Source organism: Stenella coeruleoalba (genome assembly GCF_951394435.1).
Source record: "Stenella coeruleoalba genome assembly, chromosome: 5".
NCBI lineage: Eukaryota > Metazoa > Chordata > Mammalia > Artiodactyla > Delphinidae > Stenella > Stenella coeruleoalba.
The window spans coordinates 101,086,149-101,100,944 of NC_137150.1; the positions used below are offsets into that span (position 1 = coordinate 101,086,149).

The following is a 14,796-nucleotide window of genomic DNA, read 5'->3' on the forward strand; positions in this document are numbered from 1 at the left end:
CATATGCTGTCTACAAGAGACCCACTTCAGATCTAGGGACACATATAGACTGAAAGTGAGTGGATGGAAAAAGATATTTCATGCAAAGGGAAATCAAAAGAAAGCTGGTGTAGCAATTCTCCTATCAGACAAAATAGACTTTAAAATAAAGTTTCTTACAAGAGACAAAGAAGGACACTACATAATGATCAAGGGATCAATCCAAGAATAAGATATAACAATTGTAAGTATTTATGCACCCAACATAAGAGTACCTCAATACATAAAGCAAATGCTAACAGCCATAAAAGGAGAAATCATCAGTAACACAATAAGAGTAGGGAACTTTAACACCCCACTTTCACCAATGGACAGATCATGAAAAATGAAAATAAAAAAGGAAACACAAGTTTTAAATGATACGTTAGACCAGACGGACCTAATTGATATTAATAGGACATTCCATCCAAAAACAACGAATACCCTTTCTTCTCAAGTGCTCATGGAATATTCTCCAGGATAGATCACATCTTGGATCACAAACCAAGGCTTGGTAAATTTGAGAAATTTGAAATCATATCAAGTATCTTTTCCAGCCACAATGCTATGAGACTAGATAACAATTATGGGGAAAAAACTGTAAAAAAAAATAAAAACACATGGAGGCTAAACAGTATGCTACTAAATAACCAAGAGATCACTGAAGAAATCAAAGAAGGAAGGAAAACTACCTTTAAAAAAATAACAGTGAAAACACGAGGACCCACAAACTAAGGGATGCTGCAAAAGCAGTTCTAAGAGGGAAGTTTATAACAATACAATTCTACCTCAAGAAACAAGAAACACCTCAAATAAACAACCTAACTTACACCTAAAGCAGTTAGAGAAAGAAGGGGAAAAAAACCCCAAAGTTAGCAGAAGGAAAGAAATCATAAAGATCAGATCAGAAATAAATGAAAAAGAAATGAAGAAAACCATAACAAAGATCAATAAAACTAAAAATTGGTTCTTTGATAAGCCCGGAAGAACTGGAGAAATTCTTAGAAAAACACAACCTTCTGAGACAGAACTAGGAAGGAATAGAAACTATAAATAGACGGATCACAGGCACTGAAATTGAAACAGTGATTAAATATCTTCCAACAGACAAAACTCCAGGACCAAATGGCTTCACAGGTGAATTCTATCAAACATTTAGAGAAGAGCTAAAACCTATCCTTCTCAAACTCTTCCAAAATATAGCAGAGGGAGGAACACTCCCAAATTCATTCTACGAGGCCACCATCACCCTGATACCAAAACCAGACAAAGATGTCACAAAGAAAGAAAACTACAGGGCAATATCACTGACGAACAAAGGTAAAAAACTCCTCAACGAAATACTAGCAAGCAGAATCCAACAGCACATTAAAAGGATCATACACCATGATTAAGTGGGGTTTATTCCAGGAATGCAAGGATTCTTCAATATACGCAAATCAGTCAATGTGATAAACCATATTATAAAATTGAAGGAGAAAAACCATATGATCATCTCAATAGATGCAGAAAAAGCTTTTGACAAAATTCAACTCCCATTTATGATAAAAACCCTCCAGAAAGTAGGCATAGAGGGAACTTACCTCAACATAATAAAGGCCATATATGATAAACCCAGGGTCAACATCTTCCTCAATGGTGAAAAACTGAAACAATTTCCACTAAGATCAGGAACAAGACAAGGTTGCCGACTCTCACCACTCTTATTCAACATAGTGTTGGAAGTTTTAGCCACAGCAAACAGAGAGGAAAAGGAAATAAAAGGAATGCAAATCGGAAAAGAAGAAGTAAAGCTGTCACTGTTTGCAGATGTAATGATACTATACATAGAGAATCCTAAAGATGCTACAGAAAACTACTAGAGTTATCAATGAATTTGGTAAAGTAGCAGAATACAAAATTAATGCACAGAAATCAATTGCATTCCTATACACTAAAGATGAAAAATCTGAAAAAGAATTAAGGAAACACTCCCATCTACCATTGCAAAAAAAGAATAAATTATCTAGGGATAAACCTACCTAAAGAGACAAAAGACCTGTATGCAGAAATCTACAAGATGCTGATGAAAGAAATTAAAGATGATACGAAAAATGGAGAGATATACCATGTTCTTGGATTGGAAGGATCAACACTGTGAAAATGACTATACCCACCAAAGCAATCTACAGATTCAGGGTAATCACTATCAAACTACCAATGGCATTTTTCACAGAAAAAGAACAAAGAATTTCACAGTTTGTATGGATACATAGAAGACCCCGAATAGCCAAAAGAATCTTGAGAAGGAAAAATGGAGCTAGAAGAATCATGCTCCCTGACTTCAGACTATCCTACAAAGCTACAGTAGTCAAGACAGTATGTTACTGGCACAAAAACAGAAATACAGATAAATGGACCAGGATAGAAAGCCCAGAGATAAACCCACGCACATATGGTCACCTTATCTTTGATAAAGGAGACAAGAATATACAACAGAGAAAAGACAGCCTCTTCAATGAGTGGTTATGGGAAAACTGGGCAGCTACATGTAAATGAATGAAATTAGAACACTCCCTAACACCATACACAAAAATAAACTCAAAATGGATTAAAGACCTAAATGTAAGGCCAGATACCATAAAATTCTTAGAGGAAAACATAGGCAGAACACTCTATGAACATAAATCACAGCAAGATCCTTTGGACCCGCCTCCTAGAGAAATGGAAACAAAACCAAAAATAAACAAATGGGACTTAATGAAACTTAAAAGCGTTTGCACAGCAAAGGAAACCATAAACAAGATGAAAAGACAACCCTCAGAATGGGAGAAAATATTTGCAAATGAAGCAACAGACAAAGGATTAATCTCCAAAATATATAAGCAGCTCATGTAGCTCAGTATCAAAAAAGAAACAACCCAGTCCAAAAATCGATGGAAGACCTAAATATACATTTCTCCCCAGAAGATATACAGATTGCCAACATACACATGAAAGAATGCTCAACATCACTAATCATTAGAGAAATGCAAATTAAAACCTCAACGTGGTATCACCTCACACCAGCCAGAATGGCCATCATCAAAAAATCTACAAACAATAAATGCTGGAGAGGGTGTGGAGAAAGGGGTACCAACCCTCTCGCACTGTTGGTGGGAAAGTAAGTTGATACAGCCACTATGGAGAACAGTATGGAGGTTCCTTAATAAAATAAGAAAAGAACTACCCTATGATCCAGCAATCCTAGTACTGGGCATATACCCTGAGAAAACCGTAATTCAAAGACATGTACCCCAATGTTCACTGCAGTACTATTTACAATAGCTAGGACATGGAAGCAAACTAAATGTCCAATGACAAATGAATGGATAAAGAAGATGTGCACATGTATACAATGGAGTATTACTCAGTCATAAAAAGAAATGAAATTGAGTTATTTGTAGTGAATTGGATGGACGTAGAGTCTGTCATACCAAGTGAAGTAAGTCAGAAAGAGAAAAACAAATACCATATGCTAACACATGTATGTGGAATCTAAAAAAAAAAAAAAGTTTCTGATGAACCTAGGGACAGAATAGGAATAAAGATGCAGACCTAGATAATAGACTTGAGGACACGGGGAAGGGGAAGGGTAAACTGGAATGAAGTGAGGGAGTAGCATTGACATATATACAGTACCAAATGTAAAATAGAGAGCTAGTGGAAGCAGCTGCATAGCACAGGGAGATCCGCTTGGTGCTTTGTGGCCACCTAGGGGAATGCAATAGGGAGGGTGGGAGGGAGACACAAGAGGCAGGGGATATGGGGATATATGTATACAGATAGCTGATTCACCTTGTTATACAGCAGAAACTAACACAACAGTGTAAAGCAATTATACTCCAATAAAAATGTTAAAAAAATTGGAAATATATACTGTTAAAATACAGATTAGTTAATAAACTCTAGGCTAATGAGACCAGCTATTTTTTTTTTGAGAATTATGTGGGCATCACTGACAATTTATGATCATGGAAATGACATGATTTAACCCAAGTCTGAGATATCTTAATCTAGGGGCAACGTAAATTATCAATTTGGAGAAAGGGAGTTTGCAGGGCAAAGGATAGTAGATGCATCCAACCTGCAGAAGGTGTGGCAAGATAAATGAAAGAAAGCTGAAGGATAGTTAAAGCTAATAGAAAACTGTCAGCATTTGACAACTGACAGGATTGAGTTTTGGAGGGAAATACATTTTGAGGTATGAAACAGAATTAACTTAAAGAATGGCACTTCAATTTAGAGAAATAGTGTGATTAACTACCTCATGGATACCTCTTTCTGAATTCTCATCACTTTATTCATCAAATTGAAAACTGAATAATAAATTGCCCTACTGTACACATGTAACCCTACCAATAAAGTTTTTCTTTTTCAGTGAACCCAGCTTGATAAATGACACCACCATATCCTAGTCAATTAAGTCAGAAAACTCAAGAGTCACCTTAAAGTTATACTCTCTGATCTATCATCATATCTGTTTTATTTAATCCTATGTGGAAGAGAGATCTGATGTCTCTCTTCCAGGTGTGGAGAAATTATAAGCAGTTGACACTGCTTTAGTAATGTCAGAAAAGATAGCTTGGTAGTGTGTGCTTCCACATGTGCAAGAGAAGCAAATCTTTGTATCTGGAAAATTAGACAAGAAATAATCACAATTGTCTTATTAGAGATGCCAAGGACATTATCTACAGTTTATTCAAAGTTGATCTATGAACTCTTGGTTTCAGACATACCAACTCATTCACTGTGTTAGCAGACTTAATGATTGGCTTTGAGGGTTGCAGCCTGAATAAGCACATAGTTTCATTGCAGATGATAATTTAATGGTATTTAATATTCATCAAATACTACCCCCTTTCCTATCTTCATGTTTGTCTTCTACACTCCAGTGAAATTCTTGGGTATAATTTCTGTCCCTTATACCTTTGAATTCTGAGAGTCTAGCTCAGTGCCTGAAATATAGAAGATAGTCATTAGACAATGTTTTTTTCACTGAATACATGAATAGTTACATAATACGTTGCAAGATTATTTTTACCTAGTAAAGGATGTCTACTTTATAAGAAGGAAAGGGTAAAACTTTAGTTTAAAACTTTAGTGCTAAAGGATTAAACTTTAGCACTTCCAGACAGAACTGCTAACATTTAGTAACTCATGACTGGGTTTTCTGATTTCAGTTAAGTGGGGTTTTTTTTGGTAGAGTGGAGAAAAGAGAAAAGGAATAAATTTGAATCCATAGCTTATACATTCAAGCAGTTCACTGTGACAGCACAAATATTAATAAGGCAAAATGTGAGTGAGATGACATGAGTTATGCATTTGAATTAAATATTATATTTTTAAATCCATGGCAACCATGTAAAAGCTAATTTGGATAACATGGGTTGAGTTCAAAAATGACTGAGGAATAGAACAAATTTTCTCTTATGCAAAATGTGTTATGCTCTCAAAATATAGAATATGCAAATATGAACATAGCAACATATAAACCTAAGGAAATATAGTAATATCTTTTATCAGCATTCCAGTGGTTACATAATATTTACCGGGCATCACCTGATTTTACAGCACTATATATTTGCATGTTATCAAATCACTAAAGTGCATATTAATGTTTCAATGAAATTAAATTTTCTATATTGTAGAAACAAATGTTTACAGAAAATGTAATATTGTGAAAAGAAAGGTAATTTTTTTCCTCTATTACAGATAATTCTAGGTGGTAAAAGGATTGTGTTAAACATTCTGAAGACTACTAGGTATAATGTACATCAGTGTTATGGATTGAAATATGTTTCCCCTAAATTTGTGTTGAAGCCTTAATGTGCCATGTGACTGTATTTGGGAAAAGGGCCTACAAGTATGTAGTAAAGGTTAAGTGAGGTCATTAAGAGTGGGGCCTTAATTCAATAGGACTGATGTCCCCATACAAAGAGGAAGAGATATGAGGCACCTCTTTCTCCGCAGAGTGCACAGAAGAAAACTTGTTTGAAGACACAGGGAGAAGTAGCAATCTGCAAGCCAGGAAGAGAGCTCTTACCAAATCCAAATCTGCTGTCACCTTGATCTGGGGCTTTTAGACTTCAGAAATATGAGGGAAAATATGTTTCTATCATTTAATAAGCCACCCGTTCTGTGGCATTGTTATGGAAGCCTTTGGTGATGTTACCTAATGATGACTTCTCATCATAGAATATCAACATATAATTATGAGAGTATCTTATTAGAGAGTATCATGAAGTAGGTGGAGAATAACATTCATGGATCCTTGCCACCCATCCCTAAATCAGAGAGTGGAGAATAGGTTCTCAAATAAGCAACCATTTCAAGGAAAATGTCAAGATGGCAGGGTCAAGATAGCAAGTCTTCTTTTCTGATGGTAACTACAAACTAAAACAAGGAAAGGGAAACTGTATAGTATTTTCAAAAATAAAATGAGCAAAAGAGAAAGCTCAAAATCCATGAAAATATACTGGATGAAGGAAAATGCTTCTCTCTTAAAAAAATATTGTAAGAATCCAGCCAAGGGGATATTGTATCTATAAAAACTAAGAAAAATTAAAGGGAAATGACTTGAGTTTTAGGTAAAAATACTTGTAGGTAAAAGTGACAATTTGTCTATTATAAACTATAATAGAAGCAAGGAACAAAACTGCATATACAGAAAACAAATGTAGTAATAGTACTACATTTGTAGTAGTACAAATGTAGTACAAAATAGTAATCATGATTTATGGAATTATATAATTAATTTTCCAAATACTACCATGGATAGGAAAAGTTAGATCTGTGATAAAAATGTGATACATCAACACAAGAGAGTTTCTGAAATTTGGCAATTTTCACACACCTAGAAACTTTAGTGTATAATTCTAAATTATGACTATTTTTCAAACAGTCTAGCGTTTCAACTCTAGCAGTTAGGAAGCCTGTTAATAAGTGCTAGGTTGCCTCTACTCAAGAGCAATAAGAGCAGAAAGCAGAGCTAAGTTGAAAATATTCTTAGTAAACAAAGAGTGGCAGTCTTAATAGCACTAGGAACTTAATCAAAACCTCTGCCAACCCCAGGCTGAACAATAAACTACTATAACCCATAGCAAATCATAGGAAACCAGGAATAAAGTAAAATCCAGAAGTATGTGTCTGCATTTAAGACTGCACACTCTCAGGAGTGATCAAAGTGTTTTGAGAAGAAAAATCTCATCTGTTAGACCTAGGGTGAAAATGGGACAAAATAATTCCTTACTGTGATAAAAACCTACAATACACACACACACACTACACACTCACACAATTATATGGGGGTAAAATACAACTTGTTAAAAGTCTTTGTTAAGATTAAGTATAACGTTAGACTTGTAAGTGGCATATGTTAATCTGGGGAATTTCTTAAAGAGCCAGGCTAAAAAATAAAAACAAAACAAACAAAAATCAGAGGCTACATATTGCAGGGAAAGAAATTTCATATAATCAGTTTAGTCAAGCCATTATACAAATAAATAAATGACCATGAAAACAACATCACCTTCAGGGGTTGAAGGGTTGAGTGTCCAGGGTAGATATAATATTGTTTATTATCTAAAATATCTAGTTTCCAACAAAGCATAGAAGACATACAATGTAATAGGAAGGTGTGGCTATTATACAGGAAAGACATCAGGTAATAAAATTTATTTTTGAAGGAGCTCTGTTAAACTTGACTAACAAAGACTTCAAATCAGCTATTATAAATATGTTCAGAGAACTAAAGGAGATGATGTCCAAAAAACGTAAGGAAGGTATGATGACAATGTGGCATAAAATAAGTTATGTCAAAAAAGAGATAAATATTACAAAAAAAGAATTTAATGAAAATTCTGGGGCTGAAAAATGACAATAAAAATTTTTAAATTCACTAGAGGACTTCAAAGTAGATTTGAGTTGTTAGAAAAATAGCAAACTTGAATACAGATATACAGAGATGATGCAATCTGAAGAACACAGAAATAAAAAGAATTAAGAAAATTAAACAGCCTCAGAGAAATGTGGAATACTTTAGTTCATCAACATACATATAATGAGAGTATGAGATGGAAAGAAGAGAAAGAACATAAAAATATTCAAAGAAATAACAGCTGAAAACTTTCCAAATTTGATAAAAATAGTAATGTATACATCCACGAAATTCAATGAATTCCAATAGGATAAACACAAAAGATCAACTCCCAGACAAATCATAATAAAAATGCTGACTACTGACAAAGAAAAAAATCATATAAATGGAACCCTAATAAGATTAACAGCTGACTTTTTGTCAAAAAGAATGGAGGAGAAAAGACACCTTAACTATATATTCTAAGTAGTGAAATTTTTAAGAAAACCTCAAAAATATAGATTTAGCAAAACCATATTTCAAAAATATAGGTAAAATAAAGACATTCCAAGATTGGCAAAAATTGATAAAATATTTTACTGGTATTCTACCATTCAAGAAATACTAAAGAGAGTTCTTCATGCTAAAATCAAATGACTACAATACTGAGTGAAGTCAGTCAGACACAGAAAGACAAATGTCATATGATATCGCTTATATATGAAATCTAAAAAAAGGGTATAAATGAACTTATTTACAAAACAAAAGTAGAGTCACAGATATAGAAAACAAATTTACAGTTATGAGAAGATAAGTGGGGAGGGGATAGGGATAAATTGGGAGATTGAGATTGGCATATACACACTACCACATATAAAATAGATAACTAATAAGAACCTACTGTATGGCACAGGGAACTCTACTCAATATTCTGTAATGGCCTATATGGGAGAAGAATATAAAAAGAGTGGATATATATAACTGATTCATTTTGCTGTACACCTGAGACTAATGCAATATTGTAAATCAACTAAATTTCAATAAAAAATATTTTAAAAGTGCAAATTCTGATGATAAAAAAATAAGCAATCAAAAAAAACTCAAGTGACTACTAATAATAATTAAAATTTATGCAAAAAAAGTTTAAATAATGCTGGTTAAAGTAATTATGAATTATAAAATTGTAAAATACACTATAATTGTATATTTCTTTCTTTTCTCAACTGATTTAAAAAGTAAATATATAGAATGTTTACATAATTGTATTTTTGAATTTGTTTATAATATATAGAAATATAATATATTGTACAATAAGAGCACAGCGGTGGTGACAGGGAAGAAAGATACATTTGAGTAAGAAAATGACTCAGGAAAATAACTCACAGAAAGAAATCTGCAGAAATCAAAATGGTAGGTAAAGATAATATAACAAATACCATAAGTATATACTCTCCTTTTTACTCTCAGCTTATTTGAAATACATAAAATGATATAAAGTAATAATTATGATAATCTCTTGTTGATTTTATAACATGAAAGGAATATGTATTAAAATAATAGCACAAAGAAGGGGGGATAGATAAAAACTATGAAAGACTAATGTTTGTTTTTATTTTATTTTATAAATTTATTTATTTATTTATTTATGGCTGCATTGAGTCTTTGTTGCTTCTCATGGGCTTTCTCTAGTTGCAAGAGTGGGGGCTACTCTTCATTGCGGTGTGTGGGCTTCTCATTGTGGTGGCTTCTGTTTGTTGCAGAGCATGGGCACTAGGTGTGCAGGCTTCAGTAGTTGTGGCTCGCAGGCTCAGCAGTTGTGGCACATGGGCTTAGCTGCTCCATGGCATGTGGGATCTTCCCAGACCAGGGCTCAAACCAGTGTCCCCTACATTGGCAGTAGGATTCTTAACCACTGTGCCACCAGGGAAGTCCCAAGTTTGTTTATTTTTAGAACTGAGGTTTTATATATCTAAAATATATCCAAGAAGTTAAGATGTTTAATATAAGCCCTAGAACAAGCAATAAAGTAATAAATAATATATATATATAGAACTACTAAAGGGATTAATATGTTTTACTAGCAAATATTCATTTCATAAGGAAGACATTAAAGTGGAGCAGGGGATTAAGGGAATAAGAAGACTTGAGGAAGGGCTTCCGTGGTGGTGTGGTGGTTGAGAGTCTGCCTGCTGATGCAGGGGACACGGGTTTGTGCCCCCGTCCGGGAAGATCCCACATGCCACGCAGTGGCTAGGCCCGTGAGCCATGGCTGCTGAGCCTGCACGTCCGGAGCCTGTACTCTGCAACGGGAGAGGCCACAACAGTGAGAGGCCCGCGTACCGCAAAAAAAATAATTTACTACACACTTCTTGTGTAGTAAAGACTAAAATAAAGTAAAAAAAAGACTTGAGGCATATAGAAAACTATAATCAAATGGCAGATGTTGATTCTACCATATTATTAATGACAATAAATGTGAACTTATTAAACAATCCAAACAAAAGGCAGAGATTATTAGAGTTTAAAACTATATGCTGTCTGCAGAAGACACAATTTAGATTCAAAGAAACAAGTTGAAAATAAAATGATGAAAAAAATATTTACCATGCAAACAGTGAGTGAGAGAGCTGGGGTGGCTAAAATAAACCATAATAGGCTTTAAAACAAAACCATTAGAGATAAAGAGGGGCATTTTACGATGATAAACTTGTTAACATATCTGGTAGAAACAGTAATTACACACATGTATACAGCTAACAGCAGAGACCCAAAATACGTAAAGCAAAAACTGGCAAACTTTGAGAGAAATAAAAAATGCAAAAATAATAGTTGGAGAGTTCAATTCTACATTTTCAATAATAAATAGAACAATTAGGCAGACGATCAAAAGAAAATGGAAGACTTGAATAACCTGAAAATTCCAACTAGACCTAATAGATCAGTAAAGAACATTTCATCCAACAACAGCAGATTTCATATTCTTTCAGGATCACATGGAACATTCTACGATATAGATGATAAGTTAGGCTATAAAACAAGCCTTAATAAATTTGAAGACATTGAAATCATTCAAAGTATGTTCTCTGATGATAATGGAATGAAATTAGAAATCAATTCAATTTATTTCAATGCATTAAAATTAGAAATTAGAAGAAAATTTAGGTAAAAATTTAAAAAAAAAAACTAGCAATGAAAAATCCAAAAATAAAATTTAAAAAATCAATTTATAAAATCAGAGTGCCATAACACTTAGGAATAAATGTATCAAAAGGAGTGCAAGACTGGTACACTGAAAATTACATAGCATCATTGAAAGTAATTAAATAAGACATTTTAAATAATTGGAAAAACATACCATGTTAATGGAATGGAAGACTTAATGTTATTAAGATGACTATATTCTCCAAAATGATATACAAATTCACTACAATCAAAAATACAATAAGGCTGACAAAAATCACAGCTACCTTTTTTTGACAGAAACTGACACACTGATTCAAAGATTCAAATGGAAATGGAAGAGGTAAAGAATAGTCAAAATAATCTTGGAAAAATATGGTGGAGAATACTTCCAGACTTCAAAACTTTCTAGAAAACTACAGGAACATGACAATGTGGTACTGGCACATGGACAGACACATAGAAATTGTAATAAAATTTAGAGTTCAGAAAAAAAAGACCCTAACATTTGTAATTGATTGGTTTGACAAGGTTTACAAAATAACTCAAAGGGGAAAGATACTTCTTTTCAAACAAATAGCAATGGAACAACTGAATATTCACATGCAAAAGAGTTAGTCCTTATTTACACTACACACAGAAATTAACTGTAAATGGAACATAGACCTAAATGTAAGAGCTTAAAACTATAAAACTCTTAGAAGGATACATAAATCTATATGGTCTTGATTTAGGAAATGGTTTTTTAGATATGATACCAAATGCACATGTGACAAAAAATAATTAAATTGGACTATATGAAAATTTAAAACATTGTGAAGATAATATCATTAAGAAATTAAAAGATAACCCACAACCATGTTTGCAAATCATATATCTGATGGTGGATTGATATCCAGAATATTTAAAACAAAACTCAATAATAAAAAGACAAGTTACTCAATTAATAAATGACACAGTATTTGTATAAAATACTCAAAATATTGAACAGTAATACTCAAAAGAGAGGAAACACAGCAGGAAAAATAAAAAGACAGAAAGAAAGGGACAGACCTCTTGAGACAAAGAGAGAGGCAGAGAGAGCCAAGGAGGAGCAAAGATATAGGTAAATAAAATGATCACAGTGACAAATGGATTTAAACATGAATTTAAATAGATGCATGGAGGATCTTAAAATATAAAGGGAGGTAGAAGGAGTTTATTTTAGTTTCATCAATAGAAGCATATTTTACTGAAACTTTGCTTCAAAGGAAATTTAAAAACAGTTGAAACAACCACAAAATTGGACATTTAAGATAAAATTTACCTAGAGGTATTAGGGTAAAACAGTTTCTGCTAAGTGGTGTAATGGTTGGTCATTAATGATAGAAGTCAAGAGAACACTTCAAGGATAACACTTCTCACTGACACCCTTCTATCTTACCTTTTTTTCTATCTTCTTAGCTTTTCTTTCTTTGAGAAAGTAATCTTACAATATCTGAGTTATTTTAATTTTGTTTCATTGATTTTAGTTTATTTTGGTACAAGTCTATCTCTACCACTTTTTTTTTTTTACCATATCTTATTATTTAATTTTAGGAATAAGAAAGAGATGAACATAACCTGCTGTGCATGCTTCCCACAGATAAATACAATTATGTGCCACATCTCCACTGAACCATCTCTGAGTGAGTAGGAGGTACATTTGCTGTAAGCCACAATAAGCACAGTTCAGAACTGAATATCAGTGTGGTTATAAGTAATTTTAGTAAACATATTCATAACTGAGTCACAGTTACAAAAAAACATTTTATTTGATTCATATAACTGTGAATACTTATTAAAGAATTTTGGTTACAGGTCATTAGTCCTGAAGAAATGTACTTTAAATTTCACTCAAGGAAATTGCAGATTTATATTAACACAGAAAAAATAAATGATGAAACGAAAGTGAATCTTGGATTACATTTTTACTTAAATGACCATATGTACTGTTAATGTGAAAATGAATAATCCATGAACAAAATAGAAGACTAAACCTTACAGAGATTTTGAATGAATATGGAGCTTTAAAATATTGATCAAGAAATGAGTCATTGTTAAAACCTTCTATATGTAATATTGAAACCACAAAAACACTTTCCTGATAAAGGCACATGAGCACAGGAAGGAATATCCTAAGATTTTTTTTATCAGAGCCATAGGAAGTGAGTGATTGACATTCATTAGACAACCAAGTTGGCTTCAGCTTGCCCTTCTTATACAGATTAATGCCCTAATTATTCTTTCTTGACAGTTCTGAGATTACTACTGAATTTCCATAGCAAAGTGGATACGTACAATCTGATTATCTGTTTAGTTTCATATTCTCCATAAATAAAATAACCAAGTGATATGCTCTTACCTGACCTTGTTTTGCTGACCATGATGTGTATCAGAAAACTTCTCATTTCCAGTGATGCAGATCTAAAGCCTCACAGGTTTTTGCTGATATTGTACCTTGTCCCTGGAGGAGACACAGATATAAGACATAGGAAAAACATGATAAAAATTCAGCAGAAGGGTAAATTAAAACTACAACTTGGGGAATAACAAGAGAAGGTCAATAACATTAATTTTATATAATGACTGAATTTAAATGATGTAGATACAAAAAACTTAGAAATTACAGTAAAATTTAATAAATATAAGAAAATTATTGTTTTCAGAAAAGGAAAATGAGACTTAGAAAATGATTTGTCCATCATCACAAAGTGATATGGTGATATAAAAGGAATCTAATTATAGATCATTTGACATCAAGCAATTTGTTCCTGTCCAAAATATATTTGAGAGAAAAAAAATTTTATGTGGGTCAGTTTTCATAAGTCTTTTCTTCTCTGGGGCACATTATAATTTTGCCTTCACTTCTGGGAAAATTTATCTTTTCTTCCATGTATTTTCTTGATTTTAATTAATTCTTGTTTTATTTCTGACACTCATTTACATGGTTTAATTCTCATTTAAAGAATTAAATTGAGAAGTTATTTTGTTATAGTTGCTGTGTAATGTTGACTAATACTTTTGTCTACTTACATTGTAGACAAGATTTAAGAGCATCCTCTTTCATTAGTCTAGCAAGGGACAGTTTTGCAGTTTAATTGATGGCTTCTTGTGTTTTTGTTTTCTTTTAGTAAGATATTATTCCTATGTTGTTTGTTCTCTTTTATCTTAAAAGTTCCTCAATATCCCATGTTCTTTATTTTTTCTCTCATTATTTTGTCTGTAAAGTATTGTTTTCCCTTCTTTTCCCCAGTGGTGATACTTTTTAAAGATTGCCTCAAGTTCCCCACACTTAAAAATCTTTTCCCTATATTTGTTTTGATCTACCATGACATCTTTCTTGTAATTTCACAGTTCAATATTGTTGTAAACTGATATTCCAGAAATACAAACATAGTTAGTTGCTTCAGCATTTTTCCTCACATGTTTCTTTTAGTATTTATGTTTTGAGAAATATTAAGTTTATTGCCCTTGTTAATGTTTATTTTAGACCTAATATTTTACATAGGTGATTCAGGCTAGCATTTTCTATGGTGTTAATCTCATTATAAGGCTGATATGGATCACATGTAAAATAATTTATTGTACAAGGGAAATATTTTCATAATGACTAATTTGGATATATTCAGTGGTATTTCAAGGTACACAAATTGAAACAAGAATACAGTTTTCACAAGAATAACTAATGAAAATGAAATACA

The 14,796-nt window shown here is 32.7% G+C and overlaps 1 long non-coding RNA gene across 3 annotated transcripts in view; it reads right to left on the reverse strand.

Annotated features, from left to right (window-relative positions):
- Positions 1–13,469: 13,469 nt before the first annotated feature.
- LOC307187225 overlaps positions 13,470–14,796 on the reverse strand; it is a 169,681-nt gene continuing 168,354 nt past the window's right edge. For all 3 annotated transcript variants that reach the window (XR_013828554.1, XR_013828555.1, XR_013828556.1), the window contains exon 9: positions 13,470–13,559. This is a non-coding gene — a long non-coding RNA (uncharacterized lncRNA). The remainder of the gene's footprint in view (positions 13,560–14,796) is intronic.